At 68.3% G+C, this 20,015-nt stretch overlaps 5 non-coding genes across 5 annotated transcripts; all 5 read right to left on the bottom strand.

Moving 5' to 3' along the window:
* Positions 1-535: 535 nt before the first annotated feature.
* On the bottom strand, positions 536-654 carry LOC138922480 (5S ribosomal RNA). The gene has a single exon (XR_011435566.1). It is a non-coding gene; the product is annotated as a 5S ribosomal RNA (ribosomal RNA).
* Positions 655-4,590: 3,936 nt separating this feature from the next.
* Positions 4,591-4,709, bottom strand: LOC138922479 (5S ribosomal RNA). The gene has a single exon (XR_011435565.1). It is a non-coding gene; the product is annotated as a 5S ribosomal RNA (ribosomal RNA).
* A 3,923-nt stretch (positions 4,710-8,632) lies between these two features.
* Positions 8,633-8,751, bottom strand: LOC138922478 (5S ribosomal RNA). The gene has a single exon (XR_011435564.1). It is a non-coding gene; the product is annotated as a 5S ribosomal RNA (ribosomal RNA).
* Positions 8,752-12,678: 3,927 nt separating this feature from the next.
* On the bottom strand, positions 12,679-12,797 carry LOC138922477 (5S ribosomal RNA). Its single transcript, XR_011435563.1, has one exon. It is a non-coding gene; the product is annotated as a 5S ribosomal RNA (ribosomal RNA).
* A 3,933-nt stretch (positions 12,798-16,730) lies between these two features.
* On the bottom strand, positions 16,731-16,849 carry LOC138922476 (5S ribosomal RNA). The gene has a single exon (XR_011435562.1). It is a non-coding gene; the product is annotated as a 5S ribosomal RNA (ribosomal RNA).
* Between the last annotated feature and the right edge of the window lie 3,166 nt (positions 16,850-20,015).

Genomic DNA, 20,015 nt, shown 5'->3' with positions numbered 1-20,015 from the left:
CCCGTCCTTCTGTAGGTGCTGTTTGGAGAGGCCTGACCCGGGGTCTTTCCTAGATGGGCTCTGGAAGACGGAGGGGCTGCTGGCAGCTTGCTGAAGCTGTCCGGGCCTCCGCAGCCCGGAGCGGGATCCGTTCCATCGCACACCACGACTCGACCAACTGCTTGGGTGCCGCGCCGGCCGAGTGGACCGCTAGGGTCTCTCAGGAGCCTGGCGGGTGGGAAGAGGCCGCCGAGGACAGAGGGAGCCCGCCGGACGAGGGCGGCGTCGGGGGCACGGCCACGCGGGGCCGGCCCCGGTTGGCCCTGGGTTCCCGTGGGGCCGCGAGGTGGAAGGGCTGGGCGGCGGCGGCGGCGGCGGCGGCGGTGGCCGCGGCCGCGGGGCACTCGCGCGGCTGGACAGCGGTGGGGGCGTGGCGGGGCGATGGGGCGACCGGTGAGGAGGGAGGAGGGGCGGGAGGAGCGTGGAGGGAGCGGCTCTAGGGCCGGGGGGCGGGGGGGGGGGGGCGCAAAAGGAGAGGGAGGCGGCGGGAGGCAAAAGCCTACAGCACCCGGTATTCCCAGGCGGTCTCCCATCCAAGTACTAACCAGGCCCGACCCTGCTTAGCTTCCGAGATCAGACGAGATCGGGCGCGTTCAGGGTGGTATGGCCGTAGACGCTGGCGGCTGCCGCCGGCGCCCCTAAGAAGCCTCGCGCGCGCGCGCGCTGTCGCCTGGCCCCTGTGACGCGCCGTCGCCTGGCGTCTGTGACGCGCGCGCCCGAGCCCCTGTGACGCGCACCGGCCGCCCGCGTCCCCTGCGCCCCGCGCTCCGCCGCCTGCCGCCTGCCTGCCACTGCCTCCCGCCGCCGCCGCCGCCGCCGCCGCCGCCGCCGCCGCGGCCAGCCAAACCCTGCCCTGCCCTGCCCTGCCCTGCCCTGCCCTGCCCTGCCGCCCGCCCAGGGCGCGGGAGGCCTCGGGCACCCCGGGGACTGTGGGCGGGCGGGGCGCAAGTCTAGGCGCTCTCCCAAGCCGGCCCCGGACGCTCCAGGCCTCCTGTCCGCCCGCATCCCGGCGACGGGTCGCAGGACATCCGGCTGCTCTGCTCGGGGACAGGTGGCCCGGGGCGTCGGGCGCGTCGGCGCGTCGGCGCGTCAGCGCGTCGGGGCCCCGGGCCGGCGAGGCCCCTCCGGCCCGAGGCGCCTCCCAACGAACCCGGGCCCAACAACCCCCGGCGGCCGCCGCTCCGGCCCGGCCCCAACTTGCCCAAATCCAGCTGGAGCCACCGGCGCGACCAGAGGGCATCACCGGAAAGCCCTCCGGGGCGGGCGGCGGGGCGCGGGGAGACCAGGGCGGGCCACCCTTCCCCGCCCCGCCCCGCGCCCCGCCCACGGGACCCGGACCGCGCCCTCAACCCCAGGCCCCGCGGCCACCCTGGACAGCTCCTGACTGACCGACCTGAGAGACACAGAGACAGAGACAGAGACAGAGGCAGAGACAGAGAGATTGAGAGGATCCGAGACACGGACCCAGACAGACACCCCCCGGGACAGACACACAGACGCTCACGCTGACACAGAGAGGCCCTGCCCAAGAGGCAGCTTCCCCACAGGAGGGCGGTGGTGCTTGAGCTGGGCCCGGGCAAGGAGGCGGGGGCCCTGGGGCTGGCGATCACCCCTGGGGCCCTGGGACGTGCAGACAGGGTCTCAGGAGTGCAGCGCTCCTGGGATCCCTCTCCCGCGACCCGGACGCCCAGGAGCCACGGACAGGCAGCCGGGCTCGGGCTCGCTCTCGCTCTCGCTCTCGCTCTCGCTCTCGCTCTGTGTGTGCGCGTTTTTGTGTGCGCGTGCGTGTTTGTGTGTTTCTTTCCTTCTCTCTTCGCCTCTTCGTTCTGGCTCTTTTCCTCTTTCTGCGGGGCGCCCCCGGACTTCCTGAGTTGACAGAACGAGCAGCCAGAAAAGTCAGGACACGGAGAACTTCGCCCGAGAAACCAACGCAATCTACCAGACGTACAGAACCCCCTCCCCGACGACCACAGCGTCCACAGTCTGCTCGAGCGCAGGTAGGGACATTACCCAGGGTCTCCCACAGGTTAGCTCACCCGTTAAGTCTCCTTAGTTTTACCAAGATGGCTAGCACGCCGAGGATGGACGGATGAGCGCCACGGTGTGATTACGGGGAGGGAAACGCACGTCGGAACACCCGTTGGTGCCTCCCGACGTCACCGGTATCCCCGTCCCGAGACCTCTGGGCTTCAGGGTTCTGGGCCGCAGCCCTCTCCCGTCGTCCACCCGGGATCCAGTGCACGATGTCTGCACTGCCCATCTCAAGAGTTTGGGCCCTGTGGGCGTTCTTGGATCCCGTTGGAAAGGGGACCTCGGGACGCGAGGGAGAGGAAAGGGCCGGGGGGCCGGGGTGGGGGGCGGGGGGCGGGCTGGGGGAAAGAGAGCGACGCCATCAACGCATGTCTGACCAGGACCTCGGCTGTGCCAGGCTCTCCATTTCCCACGGCACCGCGTCCCGTCGTCGGGGACGCCGCCTCTCGTCGGGACGTGTTGGTCTGCCGTCGGTCCTCCCGTCCCAGGCACGAGGCGGCGAACTCCCCCAAAGGCAGAGATTTTGGCACCTGCGTCCTCGGCTGCTGGGTCCGGCCCCAAGCAGGCACGCGGCCCGCAGGTGCCGGGCGAATGTCGGCGGAAAGCACTATGCTCACAGGGAAGGACGGCAGACGATGAGCGCGCACCAACCAGTGCCGCGCTCCGTGCTGAGCGGTGTGCTCCGTGCTCCCGCTTCCGCGCTCGCAACAACGCCACCGACGAGGCACTAACAGGACCCCCTTTCCAACCAGATGAGGCAACTGCCGCTCAGGGAGGGCGAGTCCCTCGCAGGAACGGCGGCCCTTGCTGCCGAGCCTTCGTTTGAGACCAAGCCTCCGGGCCCGCACTCCGGGAAACTTACGGAGACACAGCCCCAGTTCTCCCAGCAGAACACGCTCATCGGAGGTCAGATTGGGGGAGCCGTCGGAACCAGAACCACCCAGGGCGCTACCCTGCAGGGAGCGACGCGCGGCCCGCCCCGCCCCGCCACCCCGCCATCCCGGGCAAGCAGGAAGCAGGCCACAGGTGCCCTGGGTCTGCTCTGGCAGGGAAAGTGGGGCCCACGGGAAAAGGGAAACACGAGGATATTCGCTCCCAGGATGATTGCTGAACGGTGAGAGGATGGAGGTTGAGGTCCTCTCTTCCTGCTCTGCCCGCATGTCCCAGCTTCTCCACAGCGAGCAACTATTGCTTTCTGTCTGCGGTGGGGAAGAGACGGCTTACCTTGATGAATTCCCCCCTTGAAAATGTAAAAGTCCGTGCGATCTGAGGCAAGTCTCCCCTCTCCTCCTCCCTGTCATCCCCGCTCTCCTCCCCTGGAGCAAACTCCCCTCCCGCTTTCCCGGATCCCCTTTCCGCGATAGTCTGCGCGGACACAGGCAGGGGAAGAGCAGACTTTCAAAGCTGCCCGAGCCGCACGATATGAAAGCTCAAGCCAAGGAGCCAGGAAGGGCTGGCCGCTGAGGACGGAAATGTCCTCTCGGGGGACTCGTCCACTCCCTCTGGCAGACAGAGGCCAGGAGGGGGGCAGGACAGAGTGAGGCACCTGAGTGAGGGGACACCAAAACCCTGGGCCAGCGCAGCAAGATTCCTAATCCTTCCATCCAGTCTGTTCAGAATCAAAACGGATGCAAGGGATCCACGAGGAGCCAGACACCGACCTTTCAAACGAAGGCAGGACCCCCCCCCCCCCAAAAGACAAAAGCGAAGACGGAGACGGAGTTGCATCCCAGCCGGGGAGCGGGGGGAGGCGCTTGAAACTTAGACACTTGGGGAAGGGGACGTCTTTAAGGAAAGACAACACAAAAGGACCCGTACCAACTCCGGTGCGGAAACGAGGGTTTCTCGCGAACGACGGTATCAAGGACAGCCAGGTACCGACTTGGAGAAGCTGACACACGGCGCAGGCATCAGAAAATCCAGAAGCCGTCCCGCTTGGGATGGATGGCCAGGCCCGGAAGGCTCCTCTCGAGCCCAGTGGGCCCCGTCCTTCTGTAGGTGCTGTTTGGAGAGGCCTGACCCGGGGTCTTTCCTAGATGGGCTCTGGAAGACGGAGGGGCTGCTGGCAGCTTGCTGAAGCTGTCCGGGCCTCCGCAGCCCGGAGCGGGATCCGTTCCATCGCACACCACGACTCGACCAACTGCTTGGGTGCCGCGCCGGCCGAGTGGACCGCTAGGGTCTCTCAGGAGCCTGGCGGGTGGGAAGAGGCCGCCGAGGACAGAGGGAGCCCGCCGGACGAGGGCGGCGTCGGGGGCACGGCCACGCGGGGCCGGCCCCGGTTGGCCCTGGGTTCCCGTGGGGCCGCGAGGTGGAAGGGCTGGGCGGCGGCGGCGGCGGTGGCGGCGGCGGTGGCCGCGGCCGCGGGGCACTCGCGCGGCTGGACAGCGGTGGGGGCGTGGCGGGGCGATGGGGCGACCGGTGAGGAGGGAGGAGGGGCGGGAGGAGCGTGGAGGGAGCGGCGCTGGGGCCGGGGGGGGGGGGGGGGGGGCGCAAAAGGAGAGGGAGGCGGCGGGAGGCAAAAGCCTACAGCACCCGGTATTCCCAGGCGGTCTCCCATCCAAGTACTAACCAGGCCCGACCCTGCTTAGCTTCCGAGATCAGACGAGATCGGGCGCGTTCAGGGTGGTATGGCCGTAGACGCTGGCGGCTGCCGCCGGCGCCCCTAAGAAGCCTCGCGCGCGCGCGCGCTGTCGCCTGGCCCCTGTGACGCGCCGTCGCCTGGCGTCTGTGACGCGCGCGCCCGAGCCCCTGTGACGCGCACCGGCCGCCCGCGTCCCCTGCGCCCCGCGCTCCGCCGCCTGCCGCCTGCCTGCCACTGCCTCCCGCCGCCGCCGCCGCCGCCGCCGCCGCCGCCGCCGCGGCCAGCCAAACCCTGCCCTGCCCTGCCCTGCCCTGCCCTGCCCTGCCGCCCGCCCAGGGCGCGGGAGGCCTCGGGCAGCCCGGGGACTGTGGGCGGGCGGGGCGCAAGTCTAGGCGCTCTCCCAAGCCGGCCCCGGACGCTCCAGGCCTCCTGTCCGCCCGCATCCCGGCGACGGGTCGCAGGACATCCGGCTGCTCTGCTCGGGGACAGGTGGCCCGGGGCGTCGGGCGCGTCGGCGCGTCGGCGCGTCAGCGCGTCGGGGCCCCGGGCCGGCGAGGCCCCTCCGGCCCGAGGCGCCTCCCAACGAACCCGGGCCCAACAACCCCCGGCGGCCGCCGCTCCGGCCCGGCCCCAACTTGCCCAAATCCAGCTGGAGCCACCGGCGCGACCAGAGGGCATCACCGGAAAGCCCTCCGGGGCGGGCGGCGGGGCGCGGGGAGACCAGGGCGGGCCACCCTTCCCCGCCCCGCCCCGCGCCCCGCCCACGGGACCCGGACCGCGCCCTCAACCCCAGGCCCCGCGGCCACCCTGGACAGCTCCTGACTGACCGACCTGAGAGACACAGAGACAGAGACAGAGACAGAGGCAGAGACAGAGAGATTGAGAGGATCCGAGACACGGACCCAGACAGACACCCCCCGGGACAGACACACAGACGCTCACGCTGACACAGAGAGGCCCTGCCCAAGAGGCAGCTTCCCCACAGGAGGGCGGTGGTGCTTGAGCTGGGCCCGGGCAAGGAGGCGGGGGCCCTGGGGCTGGCGATCACCCCTGGGGCCCTGGGACGTGCAGACAGGGTCTCAGGAGTGCAGCGCTCCTGGGATCCCTGTCCCGCGACCCGGACGCCCAGGAGCCACGGACAGGCAGCCGGGCTCGGGCTCGCTCTCGCTCTCGCTCTCGCTCTCGCTCTCGCTCTGTGTGTGCGCGTTTTTGTGTGCGCGTGCGTGTTTGTGTGTTTCTTTCCTTCTCTCTTCGCCTCTTCGTTCTGGCTCTTTTCCTCTTTCTGCGGGGCGCCCCCGGACTTCCTGAGTTGACAGAACGAGCAGCCAGAAAAGTCAGGACACGGAGAACTTCGCCCGAGAAACCAACGCAATCTACCAGACGTACAGAACCCCCTCCCCGACGACCACAGCGTCCACAGTCTGCTCGAGCGCAGGTAGGGACATTACCCAGGGTCTCCCACAGGTTAGCTCACCCGTTAAGTCTCCTTAGTTTTACCAAGATGGCTAGCACGCCGAGGATGGACGGATGAGCGCCACGGTGTGATTACGGGGAGGGAAACGCACGTCGGAACACCCGTTGGTGCCTCCCGACGTCACCGGTATCCCCGTCCCGAGACCTCTGGGCTTCAGGGTTCTGGGCCGCAGCCCTCTCCCGTCGTCCACCCGGGATCCAGTGCACGATGTCTGCACTGCCCATCTCAAGAGTTTGGGCCCTGTGGGCGTTCTTGGATCCCGTTGGAAAGGGGACCTCGGGACGCGAGGGAGAGGAAAGGGCCGGGGGGCCGGGGTGGGGGGCGGGGGGCGGGCTGGGGGAAAGAGAGCGACGCCATCAACGCATGTCTGACCAGGACCTCGGCTGTGCCAGGCTCTCCATTTCCCACGGCACCGCGTCCCGTCGTCGGGGACGCCGCCTCTCGTCGGGACGTGTTGGTCTGCCGTCGGTCCTCCCGTCCCAGGCACGAGGCGGCGAACTCCCCCAAAGGCAGAGATTTTGGCACCTGCGTCCTCGGCTGCTGGGTCCGGCCCCAAGCAGGCACGCGGCCCGCAGGTGCCGGGCGAATGTCGGCGGAAAGCACTATGCTCACAGGGAAGGACGGCAGACGATGAGCGCGCACCAACCAGTGCCGCGCTCCGTGCTGAGCGGTGTGCTCCGTGCTCCCGCTTCCGCGCTCGCAACAACGCCACCGACGAGGCACTAACAGGACCCCCTTTCCAACCAGATGAGGCAACTGCCGCTCAGGGAGGGCGAGTCCCTCGCAGGAACGGCGGCCCTTGCTGCCGAGCCTTCGTTTGAGACCAAGCCTCCGGGCCCGCACTCCGGGAAACTTACGGAGACACAGCCCCAGTTCTCCCAGCAGAACACGCTCATCGGAGGTCAGATTGGGGGAGCCGTCGGAACCAGAACCACCCAGGGCGCTACCCTGCAGGGAGCGACGCGCGGCCCGCCCCGCCCCGCCACCCCGCCATCCCGGGCAAGCAGGAAGCAGGCCACAGGTGCCCTGGGTCTGCTCTGGCAGGGAAAGTGGGGCCCACGGGAAAAGGGAAACACGAGGATATTCGCTCCCAGGATGATTGCTGAACGGTGAGAGGATGGAGGTTGAGGTCCTCTCTTCCTGCTCTGCCCGCATGTCCCAGCTTCTCCACAGCGAGCAACTATTGCTTTCTGTCTGCGGTGGGGAAGAGACGGCTTACCTTGATGAATTCCCCCCTTGAAAATGTAAAAGTCCGTGCGATCTGAGGCAAGTCTCCCCTCTCCTCCTCCCTGTCATCCCCGCTCTCCTCCCCTGGAGCAAACTCCCCTCCCGCTTTCCCGGATCCCCTTTCCGCGATAGTCTGCGCGGACACAGGCAGGGGAAGAGCAGACTTTCAAAGCTGCCCGAGCCGCACGATATGAAAGCTCAAGCCAAGGAGCCAGGAAGGGCTGGCCGCTGAGGACGGAAATGTCCTCTCGGGGGACTCGTCCACTCCCTCTGGCAGACAGAGGCCAGGAGGGGGGCAGGACAGAGTGAGGCACCTGAGTGAGGGGACACCAAAACCCTGGGCCAGCGCAGCAAGATTCCTAATCCTTCCATCCAGTCTGTTCAGAATCAAAACGGATGCAAGGGATCCACGAGGAGCCAGACACCGACCTTTCAAACGAAGGCAGGACCCCCCCCCCCCCAAAAGACAAAAGCGAAGACGGAGACGGAGTTGCATCCCAGCCGGGGAGCGGGGGGAGGCGCTTGAAACTTAGACACTTGGGGAAGGGGACGTCTTTAAGGAAAGACAACACAAAAGGACCCGTACCAACTCCGGTGCGGAAACGAGGGTTTCTCGCGAACGACGGTATCAAGGACAGCCAGGTACCGACTTGGAGAAGCTGACACACGGCGCAGGCATCAGAAAATCCAGAAGCCGTCCCGCTTGGGATGGATGGCCAGGCCCGGAAGGCTCCTCTCGAGCCCAGTGGGCCCCGTCCTTCTGTAGGTGCTGTTTGGAGAGGCCTGACCCGGGGTCTTTCCTAGATGGGCTCTGGAAGACGGAGGGGCTGCTGGCAGCTTGCTGAAGCTGTCCGGGCCTCCGCAGCCCGGAGCGGGATCCGTTCCATCGCACACCACGACTCGACCAACTGCTTGGGTGCCGCGCCGGCCGAGTGGACCGCTAGGGTCTCTCAGGAGCCTGGCGGGTGGGAAGAGGCCGCCGAGGACAGAGGGAGCCCGCCGGACGAGGGCGGCGTCGGGGGCACGGCCACGCGGGGCCGGCCCCGGTTGGCCCTGGGTTCCCGTGGGGCCGCGAGGTGGAAGGGCTGGGCGGCGGCGGCGGCGGCGGCGGCGGCGGTGGCCGCGGCCGCGGGGCACTCGCGCGGCTGGACAGCGGTGGGGGCGTGGCGGGGCGATGGGGCGACCGGTGAGGAGGGAGGAGGGGCGGGAGGAGCGTGGAGGGAGCGGCGCTGGGGCCGTTGGGGGGGGCGCAAAAGGAGAGGGAGGCGGCGGGAGGCAAAAGCCTACAGCACCCGGTATTCCCAGGCGGTCTCCCATCCAAGTACTAACCAGGCCCGACCCTGCTTAGCTTCCGAGATCAGACGAGATCGGGCGCGTTCAGGGTGGTATGGCCGTAGACGCTGGCGGCTGCCGCCGGCGCCCCTAAGAAGCCTCGCGCGCGCGCGCGCTGTCGCCTGGCCCCTGTGACGCGCCGTCGCCTGGCGTCTGTGACGCGCGCGCCCGAGCCCCTGTGACGCGCACCGGCCGCCCGCGTCCCCTGCGCCCCGCGCTCCGCCGCCTGCCGCCTGCCTGCCACTGCCTCCCGCCGCCGCCGCCGCCGCCGCCGCCGCCGCCGCCGCGGCCAGCCAAACCCTGCCCTGCCCTGCCCTGCCCTGCCCTGCCCTGCCCTGCCGCCCGCCCAGGGCGCGGGAGGCCTCGGGCACCCCGGGGACTGTGGGCGGGCGGGGCGCAAGTCTAGGCGCTCTCCCAAGCCGGCCCCGGACGCTCCAGGCCTCCTGTCCGCCCGCATCCCGGCGACGGGTCGCAGGACATCCGGCTGCTCTGCTCGGGGACAGGTGGCCCGGGGCGTCGGGCGCGTCGGCGCGTCGGCGCGTCAGCGCGTCGGGGCCCCGGGCCGGCGAGGCCCCTCCGGCCCGAGGCGCCTCCCAACGAACCCGGGCCCAACAACCCCCGGCGGCCGCCGCTCCGGCCCGGCCCCAACTTGCCCAAATCCAGCTGGAGCCACCGGCGCGACCAGAGGGCATCACCGGAAACCCCTCCGGGGCGGGCGGCGGGGCGCGGGGAGACCAGGGCGGGCCACCCTTCCCCGCCCCGCCCCGCGCCCCGCCCACGGGACCCGGACCGCGCCCTCAACCCCAGGCCCCGCGGCCACCCTGGACAGCTCCTGACTGACCGACCTGAGAGACACAGAGACAGAGACAGAGACAGAGGCAGAGACAGAGAGATTGAGAGGATCCGAGACACGGACCCAGACAGACACCCCCCGGGACAGACACACAGACGCTCACGCTGACACAGAGAGGCCCTGCCCAAGAGGCAGCTTCCCCACAGGAGGGCGGTGGTGCTTGAGCTGGGCCCGGGCAAGGAGGCGGGGGCCCTGGGGCTGGCGATCACCCCTGGGGCCCTGGGACGTGCAGACAGGGTCTCAGGAGTGCAGCGCTCCTGGGATCCCTCTCCCGCGACCCGGACGCCCAGGAGCCACGGACAGGCAGCCGGGCTCGGGCTCGCTCTCGCTCTCGCTCTCGCTCTCGCTCTCGCTCTGTGTGTGCGCGTTTTTGTGTGCGCGTGCGTGTTTGTGTGTTTCTTTCCTTCTCTCTTCGCCTCTTCGTTCTGGCTCTTTTCCTCTTTCTGCGGGGCGCCCCCGGACTTCCTGAGTTGACAGAACGAGCAGCCAGAAAAGTCAGGACACGGAGAACTTCGCCCGAGAAACCAACGCAATCTACCAGACGTACAGAACCCCCTCCCCGACGACCACAGCGTCCACAGTCTGCTCGAGCGCAGGTAGGGACATTACCCAGGGTCTCCCACAGGTTAGCTCACCCGTTAAGTCTCCTTAGTTTTACCAAGATGGCTAGCACGCCGAGGATGGACGGATGAGCGCCACGGTGTGATTACGGGGAGGGAAACGCACGTCGGAACACCCGTTGGTGCCTCCCGACGTCACCGGTATCCCCGTCCCGAGACCTCTGGGCTTCAGGGTTCTGGGCCGCAGCCCTCTCCCGTCGTCCACCCGGGATCCAGTGCACGATGTCTGCACTGCCCATCTCAAGAGTTTGGGCCCTGTGGGCGTTCTTGGATCCCGTTGGAAAGGGGACCTCGGGACGCGAGGGAGAGGAAAGGGCCGGGGGGCCGGGGTGGGGGGCGGGGGGCGGGCTGGGGGAAAGAGAGCGACGCCATCAACGCATGTCTGACCAGGACCTCGGCTGTGCCAGGCTCTCCATTTCCCACGGCACCGCGTCCCGTCGTCGGGGACGCCGCCTCTCGTCGGGACGTGTTGGTCTGCCGTCGGTCCTCCCGTCCCAGGCACGAGGCGGCGAACTCCCCCAAAGGCAGAGATTTTGGCACCTGCGTCCTCGGCTGCTGGGTCCGGCCCCAAGCAGGCACGCGGCCCGCAGGTGCCGGGCGAATGTCGGCGGAAAGCACTATGCTCACAGGGAAGGACGGCAGACGATGAGCGCGCACCAACCAGTGCCGCGCTCCGTGCTGAGCGGTGTGCTCCGTGCTCCCGCTTCCGCGCTCGCAACAACGCCACCGACGAGGCACTAACAGGACCCCCTTTCCAACCAGATGAGGCAACTGCCGCTCAGGGAGGGCGAGTCCCTCGCAGGAACGGCGGCCCTTGCTGCCGAGCCTTCGTTTGAGACCAAGCCTCCGGGGCCGCACTCCGGGAAACTTACGGAGACACAGCCCCAGTTCTCCCAGCAGAACACGCTCATCGGAGGTCAGATTGGGGGAGCCGTCGGAACCAGAACCACCCAGGGCGCTACCCTGCAGGGAGCGACGCGCGGCCCGCCCCGCCCCGCCACCCCGCCATCCCGGGCAAGCAGGAAGCAGGCCACAGGTGCCCTGGGTCTGCTCTGGCAGGGAAAGTGGGGCCCACGGGAAAAGGGAAACACGAGGATATTCGCTCCCAGGATGATTGCTGAACGGTGAGAGGATGGAGGTTGAGGTCCTCTCTTCCTGCTCTGCCCGCATGTCCCAGCTTCTCCACAGCGAGCAACTATTGCTTTCTGTCTGCGGTGGGGAAGAGACGGCTTACCTTGATGAATTCCCCCCTTGAAAATGTAAAAGTCCGTGCGATCTGAGGCAAGTCTCCCCTCTCCTCCTCCCTGTCATCCCCGCTCTCCTCCCCTGGAGCAAACTCCCCTCCCGCTTTCCCGGATCCCCTTTCCGCGATAGTCTGCGCGGACACAGGCAGGGGAAGAGCAGACTTTCAAAGCTGCCCGAGCCGCACGATATGAAAGCTCAAGCCAAGGAGCCAGGAAGGGCTGGCCGCTGAGGACGGAAATGTCCTCTCGGGGGACTCGTCCACTCCCTCTGGCAGACAGAGGCCAGGAGGGGGGCAGGACAGAGTGAGGCACCTGAGTGAGGGGACACCAAAACCCTGGGCCAGCGCAGCAAGATTCCTAATCCTTCCATCCAGTCTGTTCAGAATCAAAACGGATGCAAGGGATCCACGAGGAGCCAGACACCGACCTTTCAAACGAAGGCAGGACCCCCCCCCCCCAAAAGACAAAAGCGAAGACGGAGACGGAGTTGCATCCCAGCCGGGGAGCGGGGGGAGGCGCTTGAAACTTAGACACTTGGGGAAGGGGACGTCTTTAAGGAAAGACAACACAAAAGGACCCGTACCAACTCCGGTGCGGAAACGAGGGTTTCTCGCGAACGACGGTATCAAGGACAGCCAGGTACCGACTTGGAGAAGCTGACACACGGCGCAGGCATCAGAAAATCCAGAAGCCGTCCCGCTTGGGATGGATGGCCAGGCCCGGAAGGCTCCTCTCGAGCCCAGTGGGCCCCGTCCTTCTGTAGGTGCTGTTTGGAGAGGCCTGACCCGGGGTCTTTCCTAGATGGGCTCTGGAAGACGGAGGGGCTGCTGGCAGCTTGCTGAAGCTGTCCGGGCCTCCGCAGCCCGGAGCGGGATCCGTTCCATCGCACACCACGACTCGACCAACTGCTTGGGTGCCGCGCCGGCCGAGTGGACCGCTAGGGTCTCTCAGGAGCCTGGCGGGTGGGAAGAGGCCGCCGAGGACAGAGGGAGCCCGCCGGACGAGGGCGGCGTCGGGGGCACGGCCACGCGGGGCCGGCCCCGGTTGGCCCTGGGTTCCCGTGGGGCCGCGAGGTGGAAGGGCTGGGCGGCGGCGGCGGCGGCGGCGGCGGCGGTGGCCGCGGCCGCGGGGCACTCGCGCGGCTGGACAGCGGTGGGGGCGTGGCGGGGCGATGGGGCGACCGGTGAGGAGGGAGGAGGGGCGGGAGGAGCGTGGAGGGAGCGGCGCTGGGGCCGTTGGGGGGGGCGCAAAAGGAGAGGGAGGCGGCGGGAGGCAAAAGCCTACAGCACCCGGTATTCCCAGGCGGTCTCCCATCCAAGTACTAACCAGGCCCGACCCTGCTTAGCTTCCGAGATCAGACGAGATCGGGCGCGTTCAGGGTGGTATGGCCGTAGACGCTGGCGGCTGCCGCCGGCGCCCCTAAGAAGCCTCGCGCGCGCGCGCGCTGTCGCCTGGCCCCTGTGACGCGCCGTCGCCTGGCGTCTGTGACGCGCGCGCCCGAGCCCCTGTGACGCGCACCGGCCGCCCGCGTCCCCTGCGCCCCGCGCTCCGCCGCCTGCCGCCTGCCTGCCACTGCCTCCCGCCGCCGCCGCCGCCGCCGCCGCCGCCGCCGCGGCCAGCCAAACCCTGCCCTGCCCTGCCCTGCCCTGCCCTGCCCTGCCCTGCCGCCCGCCCAGGGCGCGGGAGGCCTCGGGCACCCCGGGGACTGTGGGCGGGCGGGGCGCAAGTCTAGGCGCTCTCCCAAGCCGGCCCCGGACGCTCCAGGCCTCCTGTCCGCCCGCATCCCGGCGACGGGTCGCAGGACATCCGGCTGCTCTGCTCGGGGACAGGTGGCCCGGGGCGTCGGGCGCGTCGGCGCGTCGGCGCGTCAGCGCGTCGGGGCCCCGGGCCGGCGAGGCCCCTCCGGCCCGAGGCGCCTCCCAACGAACCCGGGCCCAACAACCCCCGGCGGCCGCCGCTCCGGCCCGGCCCCAACTTGCCCAAATCCAGCTGGAGCCACCGGCGCGACCAGAGGGCATCACCGGAAAGCCCTCCGGGGCGGGCGGCGGGGCGCGGGGAGACCAGGGCGGGCCACCCTTCCCCGCCCCGCCCCGCGCCCCGCCCACGGGACCCGGACCGCGCCCTCAACCCCAGGCCCCGCGGCCACCCTGGACAGCTCCTGACTGACCGACCTGAGAGACACAGAGACAGAGACAGAGACAGAGGCAGAGACAGAGAGATTGAGAGGATCCGAGACACGGACCCAGACAGACACCCCCCGGGACAGACACACAGACGCTCACGCTGACACAGAGAGGCCCTGCCCAAGAGGCAGCTTCCCCACAGGAGGGCGGTGGTGCTTGAGCTGGGCCCGGGCAAGGAGGCGGGGGCCCTGGGGCTGGCGATCACCCCTGGGGCCCTGGGACGTGCAGACAGGGTCTCAGGAGTGCAGCGCTCCTGGGATCCCTGTCCCGCGACCCGGACGCCCAGGAGCCACGGACAGGCAGCCGGGCTCGGGCTCGCTCTCGCTCTCGCTCTCGCTCTCGCTCTCGCTCTGTGTGTGCGCGTTTTTGTGTGCGCGTGCGTGTTTGTGTGTTTCTTTCCTTCTCTCTTCGCCTCTTCGTTCTGGCTCTTTTCCTCTTTCTGCGGGGCGCCCCCGGACTTCCTGAGTTGACAGAACGAGCAGCCAGAAAAGTCAGGACACGGAGAACTTCGCCCGAGAAACCAACGCAATCTACCAGACGTACAGAACCCCCTCCCCGACGACCACAGCGTCCACAGTCTGCTCGAGCGCAGGTAGGGACATTACCCAGGGTCTCCCACAGGTTAGCTCACCCGTTAAGTCTCCTTAGTTTTACCAAGATGGCTAGCACGCCGAGGATGGACGGATGAGCGCCACGGTGTGATTACGGGGAGGGAAACGCACGTCGGAACACCCGTTGGTGCCTCCCGACGTCACCGGTATCCCCGTCCCGAGACCTCTGGGCTTCAGGGTTCTGGGCCGCAGCCCTCTCCCGTCGTCCACCCGGGATCCAGTGCACGATGTCTGCACTGCCCATCTCAAGAGTTTGGGCCCTGTGGGCGTTCTTGGATCCCGTTGGAAAGGGGACCTCGGGACGCGAGGGAGAGGAAAGGGCCGGGGGGCCGGGGTGGGGGGCGGGGGGCGGGCTGGGGGAAAGAGAGCGACGCCATCAACGCATGTCTGACCAGGACCTCGGCTGTGCCAGGCTCTCCATTTCCCACGGCACCGCGTCCCGTCGTCGGGGACGCCGCCTCTCGTCGGGACGTGTTGGTCTGCCGTCGGTCCTCCCGTCCCAGGCACGAGGCGGCGAACTCCCCCAAAGGCAGAGATTTTGGCACCTGCGTCCTCGGCTGCTGGGTCCGGCCCCAAGCAGGCACGCGGCCCGCAGGTGCCGGGCGAATGTCGGCGGAAAGCACTATGCTCACAGGGAAGGACGGCAGACGATGAGCGCGCACCAACCAGTGCCGCGCTCCGTGCTGAGCGGTGTGCTCCGTGCTCCCGCTTCCGCGCTCGCAACAACGCCACCGACGAGGCACTAACAGGACCCCCTTTCCAACCAGATGAGGCAACTGCCGCTCAGGGAGGGCGAGTCCCTCGCAGGAACGGCGGCCCTTGCTGCCGAGCCTTCGTTTGAGACCAAGCCTCCGGGCCCGCACTCCGGGAAACTTACGGAGACACAGCCCCAGTTCTCCCAGCAGAACACGCTCATCGGAGGTCAGATTGGGGGAGCCGTCGGAACCAGAACCACCCAGGGCGCTACCCTGCAGGGAGCGACGCGCGGCCCGCCCCGCCCCGCCACCCCGCCATCCCGGGCAAGCAGGAAGCAGGCCACAGGTGCCCTGGGTCTGCTCTGGCAGGGAAAGTGGGGCCCACGGGAAAAGGGAAACACGAGGATATTCGCTCCCAGGATGATTGCTGAACGGTGAGAGGATGGAGGTTGAGGTCCTCTCTTCCTGCTCTGCCCGCATGTCCCAGCTTCTCCACAGCGAGCAACTATTGCTTTCTGTCTGCGGTGGGGAAGAGACGGCTTACCTTGATGAATTCCCCCCTTGAAAATGTAAAAGTCCGTGCGATCTGAGGCAAGTCTCCCCTCTCCTCCTCCCTGTCATCCCCGCTCTCCTCCCCTGGAGCAAACTCCCCTCCCGCTTTCCCGGATCCCCTTTCCGCGATAGTCTGCGCGGACACAGGCAGGGGAAGAGCAGACTTTCAAAGCTGCCCGAGCCGCACGAAATGAAAGCTGAAGCCAAGGAGCCAGGAAGGGCTGGCCGCTGAGGACGGAAATGTCCTCTCGGGGGACTCGTCCACTCCCTCTGGCAGACAGAGGCCAGGAGGGGGGCAGGACAGAGTGAGGCACCTGAGTGAGGGGACACCAAAACCCTGGGCCAACGAAGCAAGATTCCTAATCCTTCCATCCAGTCTGTTCAGAATCAAAACGGATGCAAGGGATCCACGAGGAGCCAGACACCGACCTTTCAAACGAAGGCAGGACACCCCCCCCCCCCAAAAGACAAAAGCGAAGACGGAGACGGAGTTGCATCCCAGCCGGGGAGCGGGGGGAGGCGCTTGAAACTTAGACACTTGGGGAAGGGGACGTCTTTAAGGAAAGACAACACAAAAGGACCCGTACCAACTCCGGTGCGGAAACGAGGGTTTCTCGCGAACGACGGTATCAAGGACAGCCAGGTACCGACTTGGAGAAGCTGACACACGGCGCAGGCATCAGAAAATCCAGAAGCCGTCCCGCTTGGGATGGATGGCCAGGCCCGGAAGGCTCCTCTCGAGCCCAGTGGGCCCCGTCCTTCTGTAGGTGCTGTTTGGAGAGGCCTGACCCGGGGTCTTTCCTAGATGGGCTCTGGAAGACGGAGGGGCTGCTGGCAGCTTGCTGAAGCTGTCCGGGCCTCCGCAGCCCGGAGCGGGATCCGTTCCATCGCACACCACGACTCGACCAACTGCTTGGGTGCCGCGCCGGCCGAGTGGACCGCTAGGGTCTCTCAGGAGCCTGGCGGGTGGGAAGAGGCCGCCGAGGACAGAGGGAGCCCGCCGGACGAGGGCGGCGTCGGGGGCACGGCCACGCGGGGCCGGCCCCGGTTGGCCCTGGGTTCCCGTGGGGCCGCGAGGTGGAAGGGCTGGGCGGCGGCGGCGGCGGCGGCGGCGGTGGCCGCGGCCGCGGGGCACTCGCGCGGCTGGACAGCGGTGGGGGCGTGGCGGGGCGATGGGGCGACCGGTGAGGAGGGAGGAGGGGCGGGAGGAGCGTGGAGGGAGCGGCTCTAGGGCCGGGGGGCGGGGGGGGGGGGGGCGCAAAAGGAGAGGGAGGCGGCGGGAGGCAAAAGCCTACAGCACCCGGTATTCCCAGGCGGTCTCCCATCCAAGTACTAACCAGGCCCGACCCTGCTTAGCTTCCGAGATCAGACGAGATCGGGCGCGTTCAGGGTGGTATGGCCGTAGACGCTGGCGGCTGCCGCCGGCGCCCCTAAGAAGCCTCGCGCGCGCGCGCGCTGTCGCCTGGCCCCTGTGACGCGCCGTCGCCTGGCGTCTGTGACGCGCGCGCCCGAGCCCCTGTGACGCGCACCGGCCGCCCGCGTCCCCTGCGCCCCGCGCTCCGCCGCCTGCCGCCTGCCTGCCACTGCCTCCCGCCGCCGCCGCCGCCGCCGCCGCCGCCGCCGCCGCGGCCAGCCAAACCCTGCCCTGCCCTGCCCTGCCCTGCCCTGCCCTGCCCTGCCGCCCGCCCAGGGCGCGGGAGGCCTCGGGCACCCCGGGGACTGTGGGCGGGCGGGGCGCAAGTCTAGGCGCTCTCCCAAGCCGGCCCCGGACGCTCCAGGCCTCCTGTCCGCCCGCATCCCGGCGACGGGTCGCAGGACATCCGGCTGCTCTGCTCGGGGACAGGTGGCCCGGGGCGTCGGGCGCGTCGGCGCGTCGGCGCGTCAGCGCGTCGGGGCCCCGGGCCGGCGAGGCCCCTCCGGCCCGAGGCGCCTCCCAACGAACCCGGGCCCAACAACCCCCGGCGGCCGCCGCTCCGGCCCGGCCCCAACTTGCCCAAATCCAGCTGGAGCCACCGGCGCGACCAGAGGGCATCACCGGAAACCCCTCCGGGGCGGGCGGCGGGGCGCGGGGAGACCAGGGCGGGCCACCCTTCCCCGCCCCGCCCCGCGCCCCGCCCACGGGACCCGGACCGCGCCCTCAACCCCAGGCCCCGCGGCCACCCTGGACAGCTCCTGACTGACCGACCTGAGAGACACAGAGACAGAGACAGAGACAGAGGCAGAGACAGAGAGATTGAGAGGATCCGAGACACGGACCCAGACAGACACCCCCCGGGACAGACACACAGACGCTCACGCTGACACAGAGAGGCCCTGCCCAAGAGGCAGCTTCCCCACAGGAGGGCGGTGGTGCTTGAGCTGGGCCCGGGCAAGGAGGCGGGGGCCCTGGGGCTGGCGATCACCCCTGGGGCCCTGGGACGTGCAGACAGGGTCTCAGGAGTGCAGCGCTCCTGGGATCCCTCTCCCGCGACCCGGACGCCCAGGAGCCACGGACAGGCAGCCGGGCTCGGGCTCGCTCTCGCTCTCGCTCTCGCTCTCGCTCTCGCTCTGTGTGTGCGCGTTTTTGTGTGCGCGTGCGTGTTTGTGTGTTTCTTTCCTTCTCTCTTCGCCTCTTCGTTCTGGCTCTTTTCCTCTTTCTGCGGGGCGCCCCCGGACTTCCTGAGTTGACAGAACGAGCAGCCAGAAAAGTCAGGACACGGAGAACTTCGCCCGAGAAACCAACGCAATCTACCAGACGTACAGAACCCCCTCCCCGACGACCACAGCGTCCACAGTCTGCTCGAGCGCAGGTAGGGACATTACCCAGGGTCTCCCACAGGTTAGCTCACCCGTTAAGTCTCCTTAGTTTTACCAAGATGGCTAGCACGCCGAGGATGGACGGATGAGCGCCACGGTGTGATTACGGGGAGGGAAACGCACGTCGGAACACCCGTTGGTGCCTCCCGACGTCACCGGTATCCCCGTCCCGAGACCTCTGGGCTTCAGGGTTCTGGGCCGCAGCCCTCTCCCGTCGTCCACCCGGGATCCAGTGCACGATGTCTGCACTGCCCATCTCAAGAGTTTGGGCCCTGTGGGCGTTCTTGGATCCCGTTGGAAAGGGGACCTCGGGACGCGAGGGAGAGGAAAGGGCCGGGGGGCCGGGGTGGGGGGCGGGGGGCGGGCTGGGGGAAAGAGAGCGACGCCATCAACGCATGTCTGACCAGGACCTCGGCTGTGCCAGGCTCTCCATTTCCCACGGCACCGCGTCCCGTCGTCGGGGACGCCGCCTCTCGTCGGGACGTGTTGGTCTGCCGTCGGTCCTCCCGTCCCAGGCACGAGGCGGCGAACTCCCCCAAAGGCAGAGATTTTGGCACCTGCGTCCTCGGCTGCTGGGTCCGGCCCCAAGCAGGCACGCGGCCCGCAGGTGCCGGGCGAATGTCGGCGGAAAGCACTATGCTCACAGGGAAGGACGGCAGACGATGAGCGCGCACCAACCAGTGCCGCGCTCCGTGCTGAGCGGTGTGCTCCGTGCTCCCGCTTCCGCGCTCGCAACAACGCCACCGACGAGGCACTAACAGGACCCCCTTTCCAACCAGATGAGGCAACTGCCGCTCAGGGAGGGCGAGTCCCTCGCAGGAACGGCGGCCCTTGCTGCCGAGCCTTCGTTTGAGACCAAGCCTCCGGGCCCGCACTCCGGGAAACTTACGGAGACACAGCCCCAGTTCTCCCAGCAGAACACGCTCATCGGAGGTCAGATTGGGGGAGCCGTCGGAACCAGAACCACCCAGGGCGCTACCCTGCAGGGAGCGACGCGCGGCCCGCCCCGCCCCGCCACCCCGCCATCCCGGGCAAGCAGGAAGCAGGCCACAGGTGCCCTGGGTCTGCTCTGGCAGGGAAAGTGGGGCCCACGGGAAAAGGGAAACACGAGGATATTCGCTCCCAGGATGATTGCTGAACGGTGAGAGGATGGAGGTTGAGGTCCTCTCTTCCTGCTCTGCCCGCATGTCCCAGCTTCTCCACAGCGAGCAACTATTGCTTTCTGTCTGCGGTGGGGAAGAGACGGCTTACCTTGATGAATTCCCCCCTTGAAAATGTAAAAGTCCGTGCGATCTGAGGCAAGTCTCCCCTCTCCTCCTCCCTGTCATCCCCGCTCTCCTCCCCTGGAGCAAACTCCCCTCCCGCTTTCCCGGATCCCCTTTCCGCGATAGTCTGCGCGGACACAGGCAGGGGAAGAGCAGACTTTCAAAGCTGCCCGAGCCGCACGATATGAAAGCTCAAGCCAAGGAGCCAGGAAGGGCTGGCCGCTGAGGACGGAAATGTCCTCTCGGGGGACTCGTCCACTCCCTCTGGCAGACAGAGGCCAGGAGGGGGGCAGGACAGAGTGAGGCACCTGAGTGAGGGGACACCAAAACCCTGGGCCAGCGCAGCAAGATTCCTAATCCTTCCATCCAGTCTGTTCAGAATCAAAACGGATGCAAGGGATCCACGAGGAGCCAGACACCGACCTTTCAAACGAAGGCAGGACCCCCCCCCCCCCAAAAGACAAAAGCGAAGACGGAGACGGAGTTGCATCCCAGCCGGGGAGCGGGGGGAG

This window comes from Equus caballus, unplaced genomic scaffold (assembly GCF_041296265.1).
Source record: "Equus caballus isolate H_3958 breed thoroughbred unplaced genomic scaffold, TB-T2T haplotype2-0000897, whole genome shotgun sequence".
In the NCBI taxonomy this organism is placed as follows: domain Eukaryota; kingdom Metazoa; phylum Chordata; class Mammalia; order Perissodactyla; family Equidae; genus Equus; species Equus caballus.
Note: the sequence above shows the minus strand (reverse complement) of the source record. Positions and strands in the feature narration are given on the sequence as shown.